Raw genomic sequence first — 25,789 nt, 5'->3', positions numbered from 1 at the left:
TATATTTTTTCATTTTCACTTTTATTGATGACGTAAAATTTAATATTTTGTGAATTAAGAATCATGGGGATGTAGCTTAGATGGTAGAGCACTCGCTTTGCATGCCAGAGGTATGGGGACTGGTACCCGCATCTCTAAAGGATAACTATCAATTATTAAATATATTAATTATTTTCAATTTATTTTTATTTATGACATAATGTGCAGAGATAATTTTTCATTTTCACTATTATTGATGACGAGACATTTAGGGTTTTGTGATGTGAGAATTTTGGTGATGTAGCTCAGATGGTAGAGTGCTCGCTTAGCATGCGAGAGGCACGGGGATCATACCTCTTATCTCCGAAAGAATCTATTCGTAGCGATATTTCTTATGATAGAAAATTTAGAGTTTTGTGATATAAGAGTTGTGGGGATGTAGCTTAGATGGTAGAGCATTCACTTAGCATGCAAGAGGTACGAGGATTCATACTTTGCATTTGCATCTCTCAAAGAAACTATTTGTTATTAATGTTTTATTTTTATTCAATATTTCCTTATTTATGACATAATGTGCAGAGATATTTTTTTCGTTTTCACTATTTTTGATGAATTTAAAGTTTTGTGATGTAAAAATCGTGGAGATGTAGCTTAGATGGTTTTATTTCTATTCAATCTTTTCTTATTTTGACATATTGAGCAGAGATATTTTTCTATTTTCACTATTATTGGTGATGGTAGGTTTAGGATTTTATGTCGTAAGAATTGTGGGGATGTAGCTCAGATAGTAGAGCGTTCACTTCGCATGTGAGAAGTACGGTGCGATACCCTGCATCTCCAAAGGAATCCTACTACCAAATATTCTATTTCTATTTCAAATTTTTCTTATTTATGACATAATGAGCACGGATAGTTTTCATTTTCACTATTGTTGATGATGGGACGTTTAGGATTTTGTCCTGTAAGAATTGTTGAGATGTAGCTAAGACGGTAGAGTGCACTCTTTGCATGCAAGAGCCACGGGGATCGATACCCAGCATCTCCAAAAGTAACTATTTGTTATTAATATTTTATTTTTATTTAATCTTTCCTTATTTATGATATAATGAACAGAGATATTTTTTTCATTTTCACCATTATTGATGACGGGAAGTTTAAAGGTTTTGTGATGTAAGAATTGTAGGGATGTAGCTTAAATGGTAGAGCACTTGCTTTGCATGCGAGAGGTACGGGGATCGCTATCATGCATCTCCAAAGGAAAACTATCAATTATTAATCTTATTTATGACATAATGATCATAGGGAGTTTTTGGTTGAGTGCACTCTTTGCATGTGAGAGATACGAGGATTTTGGGTTTTGTTATGTAAGAGCTGTGGGGATGTAGCTAAGATGGTAGAGTGCATCTCGTGAAGAAACTCATTAATATTTTATTTCTATTCAATTTTTCCTTATTTTTGATATAATGAGCAGAAATATTTTTTCATTTTCACTATTATTGATGACGTGTAGTTTTGGGTTTTGTCATGTAAGAATTATGAGGATGTCGCTAAAATGGTAGAGTGCATCTCCTAAAGAAACTATTCGTTATTAATATTTTATTTCTATTCAATTTTTTCTTATTTTTGACATAAGGAGCAGAAATATTTTTTCATTTTCACTATTATTGATGGCGCACAGTTTTGTGTTTTGTTATGCAAGAATTGTAGGAATGTAGATAAGATGGTAGAGTGCTCTGTTTGCATGCGATTGGTATGGGGATCGATACCCCCAATACCCCGCTCTATATTCCTAAATGCTCTATAATATGATGGTGCCTTAATGGGATAGATATTTTATATGGATTGTATACGACTTTAAATAAGGATAGATATTTTATATGGATTGTATACGGCTTTAAATGTGGTTTGCTACACGCAAAAAAAGATAGGGCTGGTTAAATTTTTAAGTCACTCTTGAAAGTATGGTGTGGGATAAGTTGGATTATTGCCAATTATTTCTAAGAATATTAAGTCTTGGGACGAATGTTTGTCATATGTAGAGATGACATATAATAGAGTATTCACTCTTGAAAAGTATGGTGTGGGATAAGTTGGATTATTGCCAATTATTTCTAAGAATATTAAGTCTTGGGACGAATGTTTGTCATCTGTAGAGATGACATATAATAGAGTAATACTTCATAGTACTGTTCTCCTTTAGAGCAATTCATAGTACCACTCATTGTTCTCCTTTTGAAGATGTTTATGGATTTAATCCACTTACACCTCTTGATTTGCTTCTTATTCATTCTATTATTTTTGTGAGTAAAGCAACCACAAGTAAGGCAGATCTGATCAAAACTGTAACTACCCAAAATTTTTTACTAATTTAAGGTCGCTACTGTATACGTAGCATAAACATTGGATGCGGAAGACTTCATTTAAATTCCATAAAACATAACCTTTATCTTAAAACACATCTAGGACTTACGTGTTTCAAAAACATCTTTAAAACAACAAAACAAAAGACTAAATAAAATAAATAAGCGTTTTAAGTTAAAAACATCCTATTCTAGCCTAAGTCTAAGAAAATAAATACCACTATCCTGCATGTGCCATGGTCTCGAGTTGTGATGTCGTCAGCCGTACAAGAATGCCTTGCCTTAACCTGAAAAATGTAGTAGCACATGGCTTGAGTATTTGAAGAAATATTCGGTAAGTGACCCCACTATTGGGGTTAAATGCAACAATCACATGCAATGATATGATGGGACTTATCTTTCATTCTGTTTTCCCTACGGTGTTGTCCTAACGGGTAATTTTTAACGTGTACCATATACTCTACACACAACCCATACGTGCGAGTATGGGCTCACCAGCTAGTTCGCACACCGCTGGGCCACATTCCTTATTTGGCGGGCATACTCTGGGAGCCCCTTGGGCCGGACACCCGCTAGAACTAGTAACCGTCACGACAGTGCTATGCAAAGCATAACGATCGTTGTCCTGCCATTGGATGTACGAGTCCGTACCCTCGTGATGGGATAGGGGTACCCCTCCAAATGCACGAGCACACATAATGCATGAGGTCCCAAAACTTTTTCATTTTCATTATCCTTTAATACAACACTTCTAGCATTGTGTACATATCATATCATTTTTCATATCGTTTCAGATATCGTTCATCATTCATGCCATATGGTTTCTCATTCTTCAATTCTCAAATTATACATAATTCTAACGGGGTTATATTTCATGCCATTTATCGTAATTTCCTGTCATTCATATCATGCTGTATACACACAATTTAAGAGACCTAACATAACGTTCTATGCTTTTCACATATCATTTCATCATATACACATCATACCATGACATATTGCATCACAATGTATCATATCATAAACAAGTCATAACGTAAACACTTCGTAATCATATCGTTCTCTAACTTATCATAGCCTTAACGTTCTTAGACCTATCACAGACATATCATTACGTGAACGTACCTTAGTCATCTCATCACAAGAACTTAACCTAACGCTATCGTTCTATCAATCTATCACAAACCTATCCCTTTCTACCCGGAACCTAACCGTATTCTTCTATCAATCTCTCTTATCCATATCACTCCGGTATGCAACCTAACCTTAACGTTTCATGAACGTAATTTACTACAATCGTTACATTTTGTTTTGTGCATCATTCTTGTATCCTATCTCAAACATATCCTTGAACACATCGTACCGTAATTATTATCGTACAATTCACATATTATAACATATACATAACATATAGGAAGCATATCGATCCACAGACAATTCACACATATCAATATATATGACACGTGCAGAACCAAAGGGCACGTGTCAACATCAAATATAACCATGTCAACATCAAATCGATTCCGTCCTTTGAAATCCAAGACAACCTATGTGAGCCCATGACATCAGTTTCAAGTTTGAATTCTATAAAATTATCTCTCTAATCTATGTTGTTAAAATTTTGATAGTTTGTGTTAGACAAAATTTGATGGAGTTACATGCTCTCTCATATTTCTGGTTTTATTTTTAAATTCTGTTCAACAAGACTTCCCTCACTCTTCCCTCCTCCCCTTTGTAATTATTTTCATTCTGCAAATAGATTGTCAATTCTGTAAACATTTTCAATTATTACTCTAACTCTATATTTATTTTCATAAACTGATATTATTGGCCAATTTTAATCCATTGTTGGGCTACTATTAATAGATTTATGGATCTCCGTATGGCAACTGTAGAGGGGTGAATAGGGTTTTAACCATAAAAGTGTTTAAACAGAATTAATTTTTCTAATGATGAAACTCTTTACAAATAAGTAGAAGATGATCACTACAGGAACAAAATAATTCAAGTCAAAACAACAATCAAGTAGAACATACAATAAATCACAATAATAATTTTGAAATTAAATAGGAAAGAGTTAGAAAAGATGACACCATAGTTTTATAGTGGTTTGGTCAAACTCGACCTACTCCACTCCCCAAACGCCTCTTGGGAATTTGAATAAACAACTTTCTCGACTCTTTCCGTGGATCAGAGCCAAACCGCTACACCGCTCTTTTTACGAGTTCAAGAGCAAACTCAATCCTTTCCACGACACAGGATCAAACCGGTACAAGTATGTGAATTTGATAGTAACACACCGCAACTCTTTCAAAGAGTAGATTTACAATTTGGAGCACTCACAACTATCTTCTCACGTTACAATAAAAAAATCTCTCTCAAGAATAAAATGAATAAAAATAAAATTGGAAGCTTGGAGAGAGCAACAAACAATGGAGACTTTGAACAAATGAGGATTGGAGAATGTATGGAAGTTGTGTATATGAAATGTGGGGAAGTTGATGAGTTTATATAGAGAAGAAAAGTGGCAAAATGTAGGAATTAATATCGACCCCTGGATTGTGTTAGGAAGAATGGAAGGTGGAGATTAAAAGTAAATAAATAAGAAAATTTTCTAAATTCATTTATTTAAAATTTTTAATATAATAATAATAAAAAGTTATGTGAGTAACGTTCAAATGAAAATTCAAAATTTATCATAAATATAATAATATAATAATAATAAAACTACGTGAGTAACTACCAAAATTTTAAAATATAACAATATAATATAGTAATAATAAAAATCGATGTGAGTAATGATTAGATTCAAATTTATATTTTGTAAAAATAATTTTATTTAGAAATATAATAATAGGAAAAACTCTGCCCTTTGTTACTCTTCCAAAATTATAAATGTCATACTTTGATATATTTTGATTTGTTCATCATTTTGATTTTGTTGCCACATCATCACGTCGGGTATGTTGTCTCGACTGTAAGTTCTTCGTTTTAGCTCTGATTTGAGTAATTGAAAAGTCGTTGAAATCGTTATTCCCAACCTTATACTGTGGACAGTTCAAAACACTGAAAATAGTTAATCATTAAGAGTACGTTTGTTATCATCAAAATATCAATCAATTAATTGATTGAAATTAATTAAAGTGAGATCAAGGGCCTGCCAATATCTATAACTTCCAATGCTAACAAAAAATATAATTAATTGAATATGAGATCTGATTATACTAGTAAAATATGAAAGAATTTTGATCCTAAATTAATTTCTTATAACCATAACTATAGAAAAAGAAAATCTGAGATAGGATTTTACCTAATAACAGACCAAAATCTTACTAGATAAATAAATGTGCATCATATTCTTCTGTTGAAACACCATTTTACTTTTTCTCAAATCTGACCTTTTTTTTCTGTTTATTTTTTTTGGATGAACTGTGATGTTTATTTTTGGATGAACTGTGATATGGGGTTGAGAAAGAGGATGCAGATGAGAGGTCAATGGGTAAATTTTATTTTTAATTTTAAGTAATGGTTTTTAGTTATTTATTTATGAATTATTATTATTATTATTATTTTGACGTATATATTTTTTTATAATTATTTTTATTTGTTTATTTATTTTTATTATATATATCCAAGAGGGGATGACCCTTATCAAGTCCTTGAAATAATTAATAACAATGCATATAAAATGATCTTCCTATAGAATTTTCAGCACATTCTACTTTCAATGTTGCTGACTCGAGTCCTTTTGATGTAGGTGATGATTTTTCTTATTCGAGGATGAATTCTTTTGAAGAGGGGGAAGATGATAAGGATCACGGTGTTCCAAATGTTCCAACTGGACTAGTCAAGAAGATTGAACAAGCATTCACTCTTCATCTATAAAGTTGGATAGACTTGGTTCAACTCTGATTTCATGTGTTACAAGCTTATTTGATTGAGGAAGGACCATTTGGAGCTTTAGAAGTGAATATTTACACCATTCAAGTAGAGGATGAAGTTGCAAGCATCATTAGATGAGTTGTTAGAAAACTTTATTTATTTTTAATTCATAAAGTATGTAATGGTCAAATTGACCTCATTTTTTGTTGAGATTCAAGGGGATTGAGATTAAATCCAGACAACTAACTTCTTGTGTGGAAGACTATAAATATCCACATATTATTATGTAAAAATCAGATTTAAGAGGAATGAAATTGATCTTTGAAGTTGAGAAGTTTCCCTTAAAAATTCTAGCATCATCTCTGCACTTTCTAAGTTTGAAGCAATTGTTGGGGTAGAATTGCATCTGAGCCATTCAGTCTTTCAAGTTCGATTGTGTGGTTGAGTGAAATTCTCAACTTCTACTTATTTCCGGTGTTTCTTCTCTTCCTATTCGTGATAATTTATCCTAATACAAACAAGTTTGTTTTTTAGGGAATGTATTAAGCACATGGGTTTAGTAATTACCATAGACTTTTGTATAAAATGAAGTAAATACAAATGGAGTAAGTATATATAACAATAAAAGAGGAATTATGTTTACTAGCATTTTTTTTTTTTTTTTTTTAACATGAGATAGAAGTAAACATAGTAATCAAAACAAAAACTTAAAAGAAGTTAATCCTATTGTTAAATGGTAGCGAAGAAGTAGTTTTAACCTATCAATCTAGGTTTTGAAAACTAAAATTAAAAAATTAAAAAATTAAGAATAAATATAAAATAAAAGTTGTTTTCAAAAACTTAATTTGGGGTGAAATTTTACTTAAAATTAAAACCTATTATTTCAATATTTATCCTAAAGGAATGCATATACTTGTGGCAATGCAGCTTCAACCAAACAAATTTGAGCTGGATCATTCATAATCTCAAACCTACAGGGTAGGAATTATAGGATATGAACTTTATTTATGTCAATATTTCTTAATAATATTAATTTGAAGTACAAAGAACTTTATTTATGTCAATATTTTTTAATAATATTAATTGAAGTACGTCCAATTGATTTGAAGAACAAGTTCTACTATGTGATGGACAATGTGGGCTGTGTGTAGAGTATATGGTACACGTCCACGATTACCCGTTAGGATAGCACCGTCGGAAAAATGAAATGAAACGAAAGATAGGTCCCATCATTTCATTGCATGTGATTGTTGCATTTAACTCCAATAGTGGGGTCACTTACCGAGTATTTCTTTAAATACTCAAGCCATGTGCTACTACATTTTTTAGGTTAAGGCAAGACATTTCGGTACGGCTGACGACGGCATCGCAACTCGAGATCATGGCACATGCATAGGATAGTGGTATTTATTTTCTTAGACTTAGGATAGAATAAGATGTTTTAAACTTAAACGCTTATTTATTTTATTCCGGGTCTTTTGTTGTGTCGTTTTAAAGATGTTTTTGAAACACGTAAGTTCATGGCTGTGTTTTAAGTTAAAGGTTATGTTTTATGGAATTTAAATGAAGTCTTCCGCATTCAATATTTATGGTACGTATACAGTAACGACCTTAAATTAAGTAGAAACTTTTGAGTCGTTAGAGTTCAAAACTCAAATAGAAACTAAAATTGAAAGTGAAAACAAATAAAAATAAAAGTAAATTAATATAAAATAAGAAAATACTATAAAATTAAAATATTTAGAGTTTAATCTATCTCTACAAATATATTTTTCTCTTTATTTATAATTAGTCATAAAAAGAAATAATGGACAGTTCCTTATTCAAATCCAATTTCTTCGTAAAACTGTACAAAATTTCTCTCTAACTCTCTTTCAAAACAATTCCCCTTTATTTTCTTCTTCTTCATTTTTTTTCCTTTCTTTCTTTTTTCTCGTTATTGAACTCTAATTAGGGATCTTACTGACCTCTAGTTAGGAAAGATGGGTCAAAATGAAAAAATTGAGAAATTAATCCTCATTTCAATTCGCGTTACAGCATAACATAACATAATACATGTCAAACACTCACAAAGTGACACGTGGAGGGGCTACGGAGCACGCGTTCTTAATACCTCATACAATTCATCCAACCAAGCTAATAGTAACACCATTCACCTGGTTGGCCGAAAGCGAAGTCACTAAATTTCCTGTATAGATGTTCATTAGATCACACTCATTGATAACCTTGGTATATTATAACAATTCAACTTTTCATTTTATAGCCGTCCAACCACTCAGAGAAAAATATATTTGATTAGAAGCTAAAAATATTTTGTTTGGTGGTATGATTCTCACTTAGGGTGCAAGAGGTTTTGAGTTCAATTCTTGTAATGCCCCTATGTCTAAATCCTTTCTTATCCAAGGACTTCATATTAATATAAACTTTTTGTTCCTATTATCAAACATACTTCTTAACTTCTGTACACCAATTGTTTGGCAACAAAGACTAAAAAGTCTTTGTTTACATCCCAAGACTTTATACTTACCATCTTAGGAAACAAAGAAAAAAAAAAAAAGAAGAAGTTCTTATTATGTTCTTGTTTTGTTCTCCACGACATATTCTCATCGAGGACTTCATGTGTTTCCTGCAATACAACAAAATACGACCTTAATATCTAGGCTCAAGGCTTCATACATACGTTTCAAATGGCATAACAAGGTCATTTGATCTAGTGGTATGATTCTTGCATTGGGTGCGAGAGGTCTTGAGTTCAATCCTCGAAATGTGCCCCTTCAAGAAATTGTAGAATTGAAGATATTTATTAAGTAAATAAACACACATTAAAATGACAAAAGTTAAATACATACATTCCCATGATATTGTGAATATGCCAAAGGTAACACATAATAAGAACTTTTAGCCCCTCAACTCCCAACAAATATAGATTTCAAACTTGAGAAAAAAAATCATATCGAGTGAGAGCTAAAAATGATAGATGTTCAAGAAGGGAAATTTGGTCTAGTGGTATTATTCTTACTTAGGGTGTGAGAGGTCTTGAGTTCACATCTTAGAATGCCCCTGTCCTTAATTCTCTTATTACTTCGGTTATCAATCTACTCGCACGTTTTTTCTAGCATGAGATAGCAATCCCGTTATAAATATTGTTAAATGGTATGGTAGCAAGGGACGAAGTACGGTTAAATAGTAGCAACGAATGCTCAACGTATTATAAATATTGTTGCTCAACGTATTAGTTAAATGGTATGGTAGCAAGAGACTAAGGGACGAAGTAAATATTATAAATATTGTTAAATGGTATGGTAGCAAGGGAATGCTCAACGTATTATAAATATTGTTGCTCAACGTATTAGTTAAATGGTATGGTAGCAAGAGACTAAGGGACGAAGTAAATATTATAAATATTGTTAAATGGTATGGTAGCAAGGGACTAGTAAAATTGTGAAAGGGACAAAGTAAATCCCAAAGGAATGCGCATATGCTAGTGGCAATGCAGCTTCAACCATAATAATTTTGAGCTGGGTCATTCATAATCTTAAAGGCACAAGTAGCTTCTAAAGCACAAAAACATGTGGATAAATTTTAAATATAGAGGCGCATAAAACATATGGACTAGCAACTAAAAATTATAGATTCATTACAAGGGCATTTGGTCTAGTGGTATGATTCTCGCTTTGGGTGCGAGAGGTCTTGAGTTCGATTCTCGAAATGCCCCCTACAATTATCACATAGATGTTAAATGTAGTTTGCTACACACAAAAAGATATGGATGTTAAATTTTTAAGTCACTCTTGAAAAGTATGGTGTGGGATAAATTGGATTATTGCCTATTATTTCTAAGATAATATTAAGTCTTGGGACTATAAATTTTTAATTCAAAACTATGGTGTGGGATAAATTGGATTACTGCCTATTATTTCTAAGAACATATTAAGTCTTGGGACTAATGTTTGCCATTTGTAGTGATGGCATATAATAAAGCAATTCATAGTACCGTTTTCGTTTAGAGCAATTCATAGTACCACACATTGTTCTCCTTCTCAAGATGTTTATGGATTTAATCTGCCTATTATTTGTAAGAATATTAAATCTTGGGACGAATCTTTGCCATTTGTAGAGATGACATATAATAGAGCAATTCTAGTACCGTTCTCCTTTAGAGTAATTCATAGTACCACTCATTGTTCTCCTTTTGAAGATGTTTATGAATTTAATCCACCTACGCCTCTTGATTTGCTTCCTATTCATTCTAATATTTTTATGAGTAAAGCAACCACAAGTAAGGCAGATATGATCAAAACATTGATTAAAGAGATGAAAGGAGACAATTGAGAAACAAAAAGTTACTTTAAGAATTAAATATTTTTGTGAGTAAATCAACCACAAGTAAAGGTATGATCAAAACATTGCATAAAGAGGCGAAGGAGACAATTGAGAAACAAAATTTCAAAGTTGCTTAAAGAATTAACAAAGGACGGAAGGAAATCATTTTTCAACTCGATAACTGGGTTTGGATACATTTTCGCAAGGAGCGATTTCCATCTCAAAATGAGACAAAGTTACATCCAAGAGGGGATAACCCTTCTCAAGTCCTTGAAATAATTAATAACAATGCATATAAAATGATCTTCCTGGATAATTTTTAGCACATTATACTTTCAATATTTAATGTTGCTAACTTGAGTTCTTTTGATGTAGGTGATGATTTTTCTGATTCGAGGACGAATCCTTTTGAAGAGGGGGAAGATGACAAGGATCACGGTGATCTAAATGTTCCAACTGGACCAGCTAAGAAAATTCAACAAGCATTCATTCTTCATGTATAAAATTGGATAGGCTTTGTTCAACTCTCATTTCATGTGTTACAAGCTTGTTCGATTGAGGAGGGACCATTTGGAGCTTCATAAGTGAATATTTACACAGTTGAAGTAGAGGATGAAGTTGCAAGCATCATTAGATGAGTTGTTAGAAAACTTTATTTATTTTTAATTGATAAAGTATGTAATGGTCAAATTGACCTCGTCTTTGGGGGAAATTCAAAGGGATTGAGATTAAATCTAGACCACGAACTTCTCTGGTGGGGAGACTATAAATATCCTCAAATTATTATGTAAAAATCATATTTTAGAGGAATGAAGATCAATTTAAGAAGTTCCCCTTAAAATACGAGCATTATCTCTACCATTTCTAAATTTCAAGCAATTGTTAGGGGTAGAATTGCACATGAGTCTATCAAGTTCGATTGTGTGGTTGAGTGAAATTCTCAACCTTCTACTTATTTTCGGGATTTCTTCTCTTCCTATTGATTGTAATTTATCCTAATACAAACAAGTTTGTTTTTTTAGGGAATGTATTAAGCACATGGGTTTATTAATTACGGTGAATTTTGTTTAAAATGAAGTAAATACAAATGGAGTAAGTATATATACCAATAAAAGAGGAATTATGTTTACTAGAACTTTTTTTTTTTTTTTAACGTGAGATAGAAGTAAACCTAGATAAAACTACATAAACTTAAAAGAAGTTAATCCCATTTTACAATATCAATATTGTTAAAGGTAGTAAAGAAGTAGTTTTGACATATGAATATAGGTTTTGAAAACTAAAATTTAAAAATTTAAAAATTTAAAAAAATAAAAAAATAAATATGAAATAAAAGTCGTTTTCAAAAACTTAGTTTGGGGTGAAATTTTACTCAAAATTCAAACGTATTGTTTCAATATCTATCCCAAACGAATGCATATGGTTTAGTGGCAATGCAGCTTCAACCAAAATAATTTGAGCACGGTCATTCATAATCTCAAAGGTACAAGGTAGGAATTATAGGATATGAACTTTATTTATGTCAATATTTCTTAATAATATTAATGGAAGTACATCCAATTGGGTTGAAGAATAAATTCTATTATGTGATGGACAATGTGAAATTAACGTGACAATAATAGTAGGTTCTAAAGAACAAAAAAAACACTTGTATAAATTTCAAATCTTGAGGCACACAAAACCCATGGACTAGTAACTAAAAATGATTGATCCACTACAAGGGCATTTGATCTAGTGGTATGATTCTTGCTTTGGGTGTGAGAGGTCTTGAGTTCAATTCATGAAATGCCCCCATAATTATATCAAATTAAATAGTTTGTTGTTTTTTTGTTGGGTTGTTGGTTTATTTGATAACCCTTGAATGTTGGAATAATTCAATATTAAGCTAGCTAGATTGGATCTTCTTCTTCAAAGACTTGGTGCTCCTTCTTTGGAGCATGTTCGTAATGATGCCTTACAAGTGAAAATTAGCTAGCTAGATTGGATTTTCTTCTGCAAAGACTTGGTGCTCCTTCTTCGGAGCATGTTCGTAATGGCTTAGCCATTTCAGCAAAAACACTCTTAGGAAACATATGTATACTTATCATCCTAGGAAACAAAAATTAAGGCGCACAACCTAGTGCTTTATTAAATTAGGTTGAATGGTGGGTCACGACTCTCGTGATTACCATCCCAAGAAAATAACTCAAAATACCAAGATCATCCCAAAGCTGCGTAAGCCGATGATAATCTTTTTCATGTGTTCATTAACTTACTCAATGATAATCTTTTTCAACTGTGTTCATTAACTTACCCGATGATAATCTTTTTCAACTGTGTTCATTAACTTACCCGATGATAATCTCAACGTTCCGGCATCCATTTGCTTATTTTTCTTTAAACCCTCCTAGAAAAATCTCAACGTTCCGAGCCTCCATTTGATTATTTTTCTTTAAACTCTCCTAGAAAAACTAACTATCTGGGCTCTAGAATGTTGGATATGGAGGCTGACTATTTGCAGTAAAATCTGATAAAGATATATATACTAAATATTTATATAGTAGGCAGTTATACCCGTTAAAGCTTTGCTTATTTTTCTTTAAACCCTCCTAGAAAAATCTCAACGTTCCGAGCCTCCATTTGATTATTTTTCTTTAAACTCTCCTAGAAAAACTAACTATCTGGGCTCTAGAATGTTGGATATGGAGGCTGACTATTTGCAGTAAAATCTGATAAAGATATATATACTAAATATTTATATAGTAGGCAGTTATACCCGTTAAAGCTTTGCTTATTTTTCTTTAAACCCTCCTAGAAAAATCTCAACGTTCCGAGCCTCCATTTGCTTATTTTTCTTTAAACTCTCCTAGAAAAACTAACTATCTGGGCTCTAGAATGTTGGATATGGAGGCTGACTATTTGCAGGAAAAATCTGATAAAGATATATATACTAAATATTTATATATAGTAGGCGGTTATATCCGTTAAAGCTATATATATAATAAACTGAAATCATATGTATAACCATTGGTCGTGCTTTCAAAATATACATTTCTCATTCTTCATACCCTGTCTTTGCATACCTTGAAGTCAAAACTTTTGGTCAACATATCTCCTTACATTTTCTCTATCATGTTCTTTGTGTTCATTTAGATCGAGTGTGTGCATTGTTGTGTGATCCTAACAATTGGTATCAGAGCGAGGCGAGATTCACCACGATTTGTGAAGATGGAATGTTCAAAGACGAATTTAAAAGTTTGATGGATTCGATATCAGTTTCTAGAAGATGCAGATTGAAGATTATATGTACCAGAAAGATCTTTAGAAACCCCTTTTGGGGGTGAAGCCAGATACTATAACCGTGGAGGAGTGGAAACTCAAGGATCGTCACGCCTTAGGGTTGATCTGGTTGAAGCTGTCCAGAAACACGACGTTCAACATCATCAAAGAGAAGACGACATCGGGCCTATTGAAGGTGTTGTCAAATATGTGCGAAAATTCGTTGGCTATGAACAACGTGTTGTCAAATATATACAAATGTCTAAAGGTAGATTTGTTGTAGATCATATAAATTAGTTCAACGTGATTGTCAGTCAATTGAGCTCGGTGAAAATTGTGTTAAAAATAAAATTAAAGCATTAATTTTGATGTCATCTTTACTCGAGCCATGGTATACTTTTGTTGCTGCAATCAACAGTTCACGAGGATCTGATAAACTAAAATTTGATGAAATTCGAGATGTCAGTGAAAGTATTCCCAAATGGGAAATTGGAGAGTCATCTGCCAATAATCTCAGTGTTGATCGAAGGGAAAGAAGTAAATCAAAGAGCCAAAACAATCATGGGCGATCAAAATAAAGAAATCGAGAAAAATCTCCCAACAAACCAAACGCAAAGTGTTGAAATTGTGGAGAAAAATGACACTTTCGGACAGATTGTACAAAATTGAAGAAAAGCAAAATCACAATATATTATTTCTTTTCAATTTTTCTTATTTACGACATAATGAGCCGGGATAATTGTGGAGATGTAGCTCAGATGGTAGAGAAATCGTTTTGCATGCGAGAGGTGCGGGGATCGTTACCATGCATCTCCAAAGAATACTATCAATTGTTAAATATATTATTTCTTTTCAATTTTTTCTTATTTATGACATAACGAGGAGAGATAGTCTTTCATTTTCACTATTTAGTTTTTCATTTTCACTATTATTTATGACGGGCCTCTGGGTTTTGTGATGTAAGAATTGTGGGGTTGTAGCTATGATGGTAGAGTGTTCTCTTTGCATGCGAGAGGTACAAGGATCAATTGCCTAGTTTTCTTTTATTAATGATCAATCAGTAGAATTAATTGTATTTTGTTGGGTTTTATGTCCTATAACTCAGTTCAATAAATTTATTATTTATGTTTATTCCGTAAAGATTGTTATTGAATAAAGTGAATGTTACGATCATTAATCTAAATCCAATAAACTAAGAACACTCTGATTACTTGAACTAAACTAAGAACACTCTGATTACTTGAATTATAGGTAGAGACATCAGAGTGGTATATAGTCAAAATGATATAAAGTGAATGTTACAATCATTAATCTAAATCCAATAAACTAAGAACACTCTAATTACTTGAACTATTCTAAATCCAATAAACTAAGAACACTCTGATTACTTGAACTATTCTAAATCCAATAAACTAAGAACACTCTGATTACTTGAACTATTCTAAATCCAATAAACTAAGAACACTCTGATTACTGAACTATTCTAAATCCAATAAACTAAGAACACTCTGATTACTTGAACTATTCTAAATCCAATAAACTTCGAACACTCTGATTACTTGAACTATATGTAGAGACATAAGAGTGGATCAAGTTCAAGTATATAGTCAAAATGATCTATGATCATTAATCTAAATCCAATAAACTAAGAACACTCTGATTACTTGAACTATATGTAGAGACATGATCATTAATCTAAATCCAATAAACTAAGAACACTCTGATTACTTAAACTATATGTAGAGGCATAAGAGTGGATCAAGTTCAAGTATATAGCCAAAATGATCTACGATCATTAATCTAAATCTAATAAAGGAAGAACATTTTGATTACTTGAACTATATGTAGAGACATCAGAGTGGATAAAGTTCAAGTATATAGTCAAAATGATCTATAGTACAGGGATTGATTACTCTGATAACTTGAACTATATGTAGAGACATCAGAGTAGATCAAGTTTAAGTATATAGTCAAAATGATCTATAAAAAACAGGGATTGATTACTTGAACTATATGTAGAGACATCAGAGTGGATCAAGTTCAAGTATATAGTCAAAATGATCTATAGTACAGGGATAAGGTTGAGTACTTTATTGTAACGGAACCGAAAAAAAAAAAAAAAATGATGGTCATCGGCAGAGCCGAAAACTCCGACGAACGCCGGAGTTTTCGCTCACACACGACCCACAAAGGACGGCCGAGGGCTGGGATGCCACAAAATCGTGTCACCGACCTTCAGCCACCCTGAAAGAACCTGCAAGAAACGAAAACGGTAAGGAAAAAAGGAGAGAGAACAGAAAACCGACGGAACTCCGGCGAAGCCGAATCGTACGAATCGACGTCGAAAACCCCCATTTCACACCACAAAAGTAATCCCAGAACCCTTTACACACATCAGGAGTAGGTTCTACGCGAATCCCGTACGCTGAACACCGTCGGCAAGGAAGACGGAACGGCGGACTTCCGAGCTTCTCCAGATCCGGGAGTGCGAGGCCCTTACCAACGAAATCGGTACCAAAAACGGGTTAGGGTGAAGGATAAGCTTGGGAACGGGGAAAAAAAGAGGGAAAAAAGACGTCGGGACGACGTTGTCGAAGAGAGAGAGGGATCGCCAGAAAATCGCGCAGGCAGTCGGGCGAAGAGGATGAAGTCCGACCCGCGATCTGGATCCGAAAACCTGAACCGAACCCCGTACCTTCGGTCAGCCCAGAACCCACGTTACCCGCAGCCCAAACACCCGACCTTCAATCGCGAGCCGGCCCATCAACCCGCGGCCCGTCACCCGCGAGCCGGCCCATCACCGCGCGGCCTGTCACCTGCGTTCGGTCCGAGACCTGCGAGCGGCCCGTTAACCCGCGCCTCGACCCGAGACGCCTGCACACGCGTCGCTCTCGGATTGTGCCACGTGTCACGTCTGCAGCACGGCTACTCTCGGCTCAGGCGGCTTCATCGGCTCGGTGGTGGCTCGACGGCTCCGGCGGCTTATTGGGCTCGGGAAACCTGTTTCCAGCCCGTTTGACACCGTTCCGACCCTCTCGGACCTGGTTTCGGTCCTGTTTAAGGTAAAAGGGAACATTTTAAGGTCGTATTTCACAAATTCCAGTTGGGAATTTATTCTTATTTGTGAAATACTAACGGAAGTGACTCATGAACCAATAGGAACCAACCACCAACGGAAGCGTAGAACGTCCACGAGGAGGTAGGAGCTTACGTTATATTCTAGGGAGTACTTCGGCTAAGGCCTACCAAGTAAGTGGCTCACCCGTTGTAGGTTACGCGTTAATTGCTGTATGTTGGCACGTGCCCGTGGTTATGCACGTGCCATTAAATTGTATGCTAGCTTAATGTGCTTAAGTACCAAATCATGTGAACGTGAATGTATGTTGTTTATGCTGCTTAGTTGATGTGATATGAATGCATGTGACGATGTGTGACCCTTGTATGATTATGGCTTGTTGTATGAGTATTGAAATGTAACTGAATGAATTGTATGACATGAAATACGGTAAATTGCATGATACATAACCCCGCTAGGAATATGTATGATATGTAACGAAATGAGAATGAGAATGACATGTAAGCATGAAAACGTGACACGGGGTTATGTTCAGTAAATACTGTAGGACTAGTGGGACCTCATGCATATTGTGTGATCATGCATTTGGGGGGATACCCCTATCCCATCACGAGGGTACGGACGCGTACATCCAAATGGCAGGACCACGATCGTTATGCCCTGCATAGCGCTGCCGTGATGGTTTTAGTTTTAACGGGTCCCGGTGGGCCCCCAGAGCATGCCCACCGGCTAGGGACAGTGGCCCAGCGGTGTGCGAACTAGCTGGTGAGCCCATACTCGCATGTATGGGCTGCGTGTAGAGTATATGGTACACGTCCACGATTACCTGTTAGGATTACACCGTAGGGAAAACGAAACGAAACGAAACGAAATGATAGGTCCCATCATTTCATTGCATGTGTTTGTCGCATAACCCCGATAGGGGGTCACTTACTGAGTATTCTAGAAATACTCAAGCCTCGTGCTACTTTACTTTTGCAGATAAGGGCAAGGCACCCATGTGACAACGATGACGACATCGTACCCCCAGGATCGTGGCACATGCATAGGGTAGTTGGTTGTTTTTTTTTTCCATTTCGTAGTCTAGGCCGAATTTGGTTGCATCATTAATATAGGTTAGTATAGGATGAAAGGTATTTGCATAATAAACCTTAGGGTAGAATAAATATGCATTTTTGGTTTCTGTTTCTTTTCCTTTCTTTCAATTTTCTCTTTTTCCCTTGTAACCATTTTTCTCTGAGGTAATAAAAGGCGAGTGCGAGTCGCATTAATGAACATGGCCCATTAAATGTATATTCCGCATTTCAAAGTATAGTAATGACCTTAGATTAGACAGGTAAAATATTAGGGTCGTTACAGTTGGTATCAGAGCCAGGTTATAGATCTTGTAGACTAGCCTACAGAGTAGGCTTGGCATGTTCCATGGTCCAATTACCGATGCCCCGTCGTTGCCAGGTACACCTTATGTAGAATGAGGAATATATGACATGTGTGATATATTTAATGTGGTTGGCTTTAAATGATGCATGACATGTTACTGTATGAAAAAAAAAAAAAATGTTGATGTTATCTGATGTGGATGTGATTTGATGTAATGCATGTCTTTATGGTATGATATTTATGTTTTTCTTTTATATATATGTATACATATGAATTATATGGTAGGATGTAGGGAATGTTGTAAATCATAAACTTAGCTAGAATCCTTTTCTTGGTTTCTAGAACCATGCCGCACAGAGGACGTAGAAGAGGTAGGAGAGGAAGAGGACGACCTCTCGTTAGGAGAGGAGGAAGAGGAGACGCCGATAGAAGCTCTTCCCAAGAGGGGTCGACTACCGGCCCATATGCGTTTGTACCACCTCCTGAATACGCACCTCCCCCCCAAACCGTACCACCCCCTGAATATGCACCTCCCCCACAAGCAGTACCCCCTCCTGAATACGCACCACCCCCTCAAGCTGCACCACAGGTCGGGTTAGACCCCGCCACAAGGTTAATGTTGGAATCCCTCCAAAAAACAATGCAAACTATGCTAGACACACAACAGGCCACGTTGTTGGCTACGCAACAAGTCGCGGCAATGGCCACGTAACCAGCCAATGCGATGGCCACGCAACCAGCCAACGCGGTGGCCACGCAACCAGCCAACGCGGTGGCCCCGCAACCGGTGGATGCGGTAGCTATCCAACCAGTGAACAACCCGCACCCGGATAGGGGCGCGAATTGGTTAAAGGATTTCAGGTGGTATAACCCCCGTTCTTTTGTCGGTTCAAAGGAAGATCCCACAGCGGCTCAGATGTGGATCGCAAACATGGAAACGACCTTTGAATCAATGAGATGCCCTGATGAACATAAGGTGGCATGTGCGACATACGTGTTACAAAAGGATGCAGAAGTGTGGTGGTCGAATAATAAACAGAGCATCAACCCGGGTGGGGGAATTACAACATGGGAGACCTTTAAGGAAGCCTTTCTAAAATACTATTATCCAAAGGAAACCCGTATAAAGAAACAGCAAGAGTTTAACCACTTAACCCAAGGTGATCGCACGGTGGATCAGTACGATCAGGACTTCATGAGATTAAGAAGGTTTGAACCGTCTTTAGCCGACAATGAAGAGAAACAGACAGAAAAATTTGTGTTAGGATTGAATCCGAAAACCCGCCGCATGTTAGAGGCCTTTAACCCAAAAACCTATGAAGAGGCCCTAAGGACGGCCAAGGCCCTAGAGGAACCCCCAGAGGAAAAGAAAACAGAGCCAACAGTCGCCACAGGGAGGAAACGCCCTGTCGAGGTCGATACCACAGAATTCCAACCACCGTCCCAAAGGTCTCGATATCAGAGTAGGCCACCTGCTCCACCTCCAATAGGCCGATACCTAGCAATGGAGAAGCCCCTGTGCCGTAACTGTGGAAAGCAACATGTTGGGAGATGTTTGGCGGGCTCAGGTATGTGTTATATTTGTGGTCATGCAGGTCATGTGGCCAGAACTTGCCCTACAAAGAGCCCGGGAATTCCAAGGGAAACCCTTAGAGGACCGGTCATCCGAGAGCCCACCTTACAAACCCGTCCACAGACCAAGGCATGTGTAACGACCAGTAAAGAGGAGGGAACATCTGGCACTGTGGTGACAGGTACGCTTTCTATACTAGGACACTTTGCGTTGACATTGTTTGATTCTGGTTCTACCCATTCCTTTGTTGCTTTACCATTTGTTAAACAAGCAGGGTTCTAAATGCATGCGTTGTCGGTCGGTACCCTGGCAGGGGTAGACCTAGTTACGAAAGATAGAGTAAGGGACGGACAAGTGGTAATAGCTGGACAAACCATCCACGTAGACTTAAAGGTAGTGGATATGACGGATTTTGACGTCATACTAGGAATGGACTGGTTAGCAGAAAACTTTGCTACCATAGACTGCCATAAGAAGGAGGTGATATTCACACCTCCTAACGGACTTACCTTTAAGTTTAAAGGAACCTCCACAGGTACCACACCAAAAATAATATCGATGACGAAAGCGAGACGCCTGATACAACAAGGGGGGTGGGCGTTTCTAGCCTATGCAGTAAATACAAAAGGAAAGGAAAAACCCATAGATACAATACCGGTAGTAAACGAATTTATGGATGTCTTTCCGGAGGACCTCCCGGGAATTCCTCCATCGCGAGAGGTAGACTTTGGAATAGATCTAGAACCAGGAACGGGACCCATCTCTAAGGCCCCATACCGCATGGCACCAGCAGAACTAAAAGAGCTTAAAATACAACTGCAAGACCTGCTAGATAAGGGCTTCATTCGACCTATCGTGTCCCCTTGGGGTGCGCCAGTGTTGTTTGTTAAAAAGAAAGACGGCTCAATGCGTTTATGCATTGATTATAGGGAATTAAACAAGAGGACGGTAAAGAACAAGTACCCGTTACCCCGTATTGAGGACCTATTTGATCAACTACGTGGGGCGACAGTGTTTTCTAAAATAGATCTTCGATCAGGATACCATCAAATTAAGATTAAAAATGAGGACATACCGAAAACAGCCTTTCGAACCAGATATGGCCACTACGAGTTTGTGGTGATGTCTTTTGGTCTCACCAATGCCCCAGCGGTATTTATGGAACTAATGAACCGAGTATTTAAGGAGTGCCTAGACTTGTTTGTGATCGTGTTCATAGACGATATCCTGATATACTCGAAAATGGACCTAGAACACCAAGAACACCTTCGCAAAGCCTTAACTATCCTAAGAGAGAACAAGCTGTATGCCAAATTCACCAAGTGTGAATTTTGGCTACGACAGGTTTCGTTTCTGGGGCACGTAGTGTCTAAAGACGGAATCTTCGTAGATCCCAATAAGATAGAAGCGGTCACGAAATGGAAACGCCCAACAACGGTCACCGAGATACGAAGTTTCTTGGGATTGGCGGGTTATTATCGAAGGTTTGTCCAGGACTTCGCTAGAATAGCCACGCCTCTCACCCAATTAACAAAAAAAGGTGTACCTTTTGTTTGGGACGATACTTGTGAGGCCAGCTTTCAAGAACTAAAACAACGACTAGTATCCGCCCCAGTGCTCACAGTTCCAGAAAGTTCTGTGGGATACGCGATTTACAGTGACGCATCCAAAAAGGGATTAGGTTGTGTACTGATGCAACATGGCAATGTTGTTGCGTATGCGTCACGCCAACTAAAAGATTACGAGAAAAACTATCCTACACATGATTTGGAGCTGGCAGCAGTAGTGTTCACGTTAAAAATTTGGCGACACTACCTGTATGGCGAAAAGACCCAGATCTACACGGACCACAAAAGCCTAAAATATTTGTTCACCCAAAAAGAATTGAACATGCGGCAACGTAGATGGTTAGAGCTGGTAAAAGATTATGACATAGACATCGAGTACCACCCTGGAAAAGCAAACGTAGTCGCTGATGCACTGAGTCGAAAAGCAGTACACTCGTCGGCCCTCATCACTAGGGAGCCACGAGTGCGAACTGATTTCGAACAGGCTGATATCGCGGTAGTAACCAAAGAAGTTGCCGCCCAAATAGCCCGACTGATAGTGCGCCCCACGCTCAGACAAAGAATCATAGACTCACAACGTGAGGATCCAAGCCTAAGTAAAATCCTAGACCAATTGGAAGTTGGCCCAGTGGACGGATTCACTAAATCAACAGATGACGGATTATTATGCCAAGGGCGTTTATGTGTCCCACCCATGAGCGGAATAAAGAATGAAATCCTAACGGAGGCACACAACTCAACCTTCTCGATACATCCAGGTGGAACAAAGATGTATCAAGACTTGAAACAACACTTCTGGTGGCGAAGTATGAAGAAGGATATCGCGGAGTAGTGAGTAAGTGTCTAGTGTGCCAACAAGTAAAAGCCCCTAGGCAGAAAACCGCCGGGCTACTACAACCTCTAAGTATACCGGAATGGAAATGGGAAAACATTGCCATGGATTTCATAGTAGGCTTACCCAAAACATTAAAGGGCTATACGGTAATCTGGGTGGTCGTGGATCGCCTGACAAAGTCGGCTCACTTCCTACCGGGTAAGGCAACATATACAGTAGACAATTGGGCACAACTGTATGTTAAAGAAATTGTGAGGTTGCATGGAGTACCAGTGTCAATTGTGTCGGATCAGGACCCGCGTTTTACGTCGGCCTTTTGGCGCGGACTCCAAAAAGCGATGGGTACCCGCCTCGACTTTAGCACCGCCTTCCACCCACAAACGGATGGCCAAACAGAACGATTAAACCAAATTCTGGAAGACATGCTTCGGGCATGCGTTATGGATTTCACAGGGAGTTGGGACACCAAACTGCACTTAATGGAATTCTCTTACAATAACAGCTTCCAAGCAACCATCGGAATGGCACCCTTTGAAGCGTTGTACGGAAAACGATGTAGATCCCCATTGTGTTGGGACGAAGTAGGAGAATGAGAATTGATAGGACCCGAGCTGGTCCGTGTCACCAACGAAGCAATCCAGAAAATCCGAGTAAGAATGCGTACCGCGCAGAGTAGGCAAAAGAGTTACGCCGACGTTAGGCGTAGGAATTTAGAGTTCGAAGAGGGGGACCCAGTGTTCCTAAAAGTAGCCCCCATGAAAGGTATTCTAAGATTCGGATGCAAGGGGAAGCTCAGCCCCCGATTCATTGGACCGTTCGAAATTTTAGAAAGAGTAGGTCCGGTAGCTTACAAACTAGCTTTACCACCTTCACTTTCAAGCGTACACGATGTATTTCCTGTGTCCATGTTAAGGAAATATATTCCAGACCCGACGCACGTAATAGACTACAAACCTCTCGAAATTGAGGAAAATTTAAGTTACCAGGAGAAATCGATTAAAATTCTAGCCCGAGAGGTGAAAGCTTTACGTTATAGGAGTATAGGTTTCGTTAAGGTATTGTGGCGTAACCACCAAGTCGAGGAAGCTACGTGGGAACGAGAGGAGGAAATAAAGGAAAAATATCCCGAGTTGATCCACGAGTTCGAGGCTTTCGAGGACGAAAGTCCCTTTTAGGGGTAGGTAATGTAACGGAACCGAAAAAAAAAAAAAAAAAAAAAAAAAATGATGGTCGTCGGCAGAGCCGAAAACTCCGGCGAACGCCGGAGTTTTTGCTCACACACGACCCACAAAGGACGGCCGAGGGCTGGGATGCCACAAAATCGTGTCCCCAACCTTCAGCCACCCTAAAAGAACCTGCAAGAAACGAAAACGATAAGGAAAAAAGGAGAGAGAACAGAAAACCGACGGAACTCCGACGAAGCCGAATCGTACGAATCGACGTCGAAAACCCCCATTTCACACCACAAAAGTAATCCCAGAACCCTTTACACACATCAGGAGTAGGTTCTACGCGAATCTCGTACGCTGAACACCGTCGGCAAGGAAGACGGAATGGCGGACTTCCGAGCTTCTCCAGATCCGGGAGTGCGAGGCCCTTACCAACGAAATCGATACCAAAAATGGGGTTAGGGTAAAGGATAAGCTCGGGAACGGGGAAAAAAGAGGGAAAAAAGACGTCGGGACGACGTTGTCGAAGAGAGAGAGGGACCGCCAGAAAATCACGCAGGCAGTCGGGCGAAGAGGATGAAGTCCGACCCGCGATCTGGATCCGGAAACCCGAACCGAACCCCGTACCTTCGGTCAGCCCAGAACCCACGTTACCCGCAGCCCAAACACCCGACCTTCAATCGCGAGCCGGCCCATCAACCCGCGGCCCGTCACCAGCGAGCCGGCCCATCACCGCACGGCCCGTCACCTGCGTTCGGTTCGAGACCCGCGAGCGGCCCGTTAACCCGCGCCTTGACCCGAGACGCCTGCACACGCGTCGCTCTCTGATTGTGCCACGTGTCACGTCTGCAACGCGGCTACTCTCGGCTCAGGCGGCTTCATCGGCTCGGTGGTGGCTCGGTGGCTCCGGCGGCTTATTGGGCTCGGGAAACCTGTTTCCAGCCCGTTTGACACCGTTCCGACCCTCCCGGACCTTGTTTCGGTCCTGTTTAAGGTAGAAGGGAACATTTTAAGGTCGTATTTCACAAATTCCAGTTGGGAATTTATTCTTATTTGTGAAATACTAACGGAAGTGACTCATGAACCAATAGGAACCAACCACCAACGAAAGCGTAGAACGTCCACGAGGAGCTAGGAGCTTACGTTATATTCTAGGGAGTACTTCGGCTAAGGCCTACCAAGTAAGTGGCTCACCTGTTGTAGGTTACGCGTTAATTGCTGTATGTTGGCACGTGCCCGTGGTTATGCACGTGCCATTAAATTGTATGCTAGCTTAATGTGCTTAAGTACCAAATCATGTGAACGTGAATGTATGTTGTTTATGTTGCTTAGTTGATGTGATATGAAAGCATGTGACGATGTGTGACCCTTGTATGATTATGGCTTGTTGTATGAGTATTGAAATGTAACTGAATGAATTGTATGACATGAAATACGGTAAATTGCATGATACATAACCCCGCTAGGAATATGTATGATATGTAACGAAATGAGAATGAGAATGACATGTAAGCATGAAAACGTGACACGGGGTTATGTTCATTAAATGATGATTGTAGGACTAGTGGGACCTCATGCATATTGTGTGATCATACATTTGGGGGGATACCCCTATCCCATCACGAGGGTACGGACGCGTACATCCAAATGGCAGGACCACGATCGTTATGCCCTGCATAGCGCTGCCGTGACGGTTTTAGTTTTAACGGGTCCCGGTGGGCCCCCAGAGCATGCCCACCGGCTAGGGACAGTGGCCCAGTGGTGTGCGAACTAGCCGGTGAGCCCATACTCGTACGTATGGGCTGCATGTAGAGTATATGGTACACGTCCACGATTACCTGTTAGGATTACACCGTAGGGAAAACGAAACGAAACGAAACGAAACGATAGGTCCCATCATTTTATTGCATGTGTTTGTCGCATAACCCCGATAGGGGGTCACTTACTGAGTATTCTAGAAATACTCAAGCCTCGTACTACTTTACTTTTGCAGATAAGGGCAAGGCACCCATGTGACAACGACGATGGCATCGTACCCCCCAGGATCGTGGCACATGCATAGGGTAGTTGGTTGTTTTTTTTTTTCATTTCGTAGTCTAGGCCGAATTTGGTTGCATCATTAATATAGGTTAGTATAGGATGAAAGGTATTTCCATAATAAACCTTATGGTAGAATAAAATATGCATTTTTGGTTTCTTTCTTTTCCTTTCTTTCAATTTTCTCTTTTTCCCTTGTAACCATTTTTCTCTGAGGTAATAAAAGGCGAGTGCGAGTCGCATTAATGAACATGGCCCATTAAATGTATATTCCGCATTTCAAAGTATAGTAATGACCTTAGATTAGACAGGTAAAATATTAGGGTCGTTACAACCTAATACCAACTGT

General features: G+C 38.0%; 1 non-coding gene across 1 annotated transcript; it reads left to right on the top strand.

The window, feature by feature from the left end:
• The first annotated feature begins 9,864 nt into the window (after positions 1-9,864).
• Positions 9,865-9,936, top strand: TRNAP-UGG (transfer RNA proline (anticodon UGG)). Its single transcript has one exon. It is a non-coding gene; the product is annotated as a tRNA-Pro (tRNA).
• The last annotated feature ends 15,853 nt before the right edge of the window (positions 9,937-25,789 follow it).

Source organism: Cucurbita pepo, chromosome 3, assembly GCF_057944985.1.
Source record: "Cucurbita pepo subsp. pepo isolate OVF chromosome 3, ASM5794498v1, whole genome shotgun sequence".
Lineage (NCBI taxonomy): Eukaryota > Viridiplantae > Streptophyta > Magnoliopsida > Cucurbitales > Cucurbitaceae > Cucurbita > Cucurbita pepo.
This window is presented reverse-complemented; position numbering and strand designations above follow the sequence as displayed.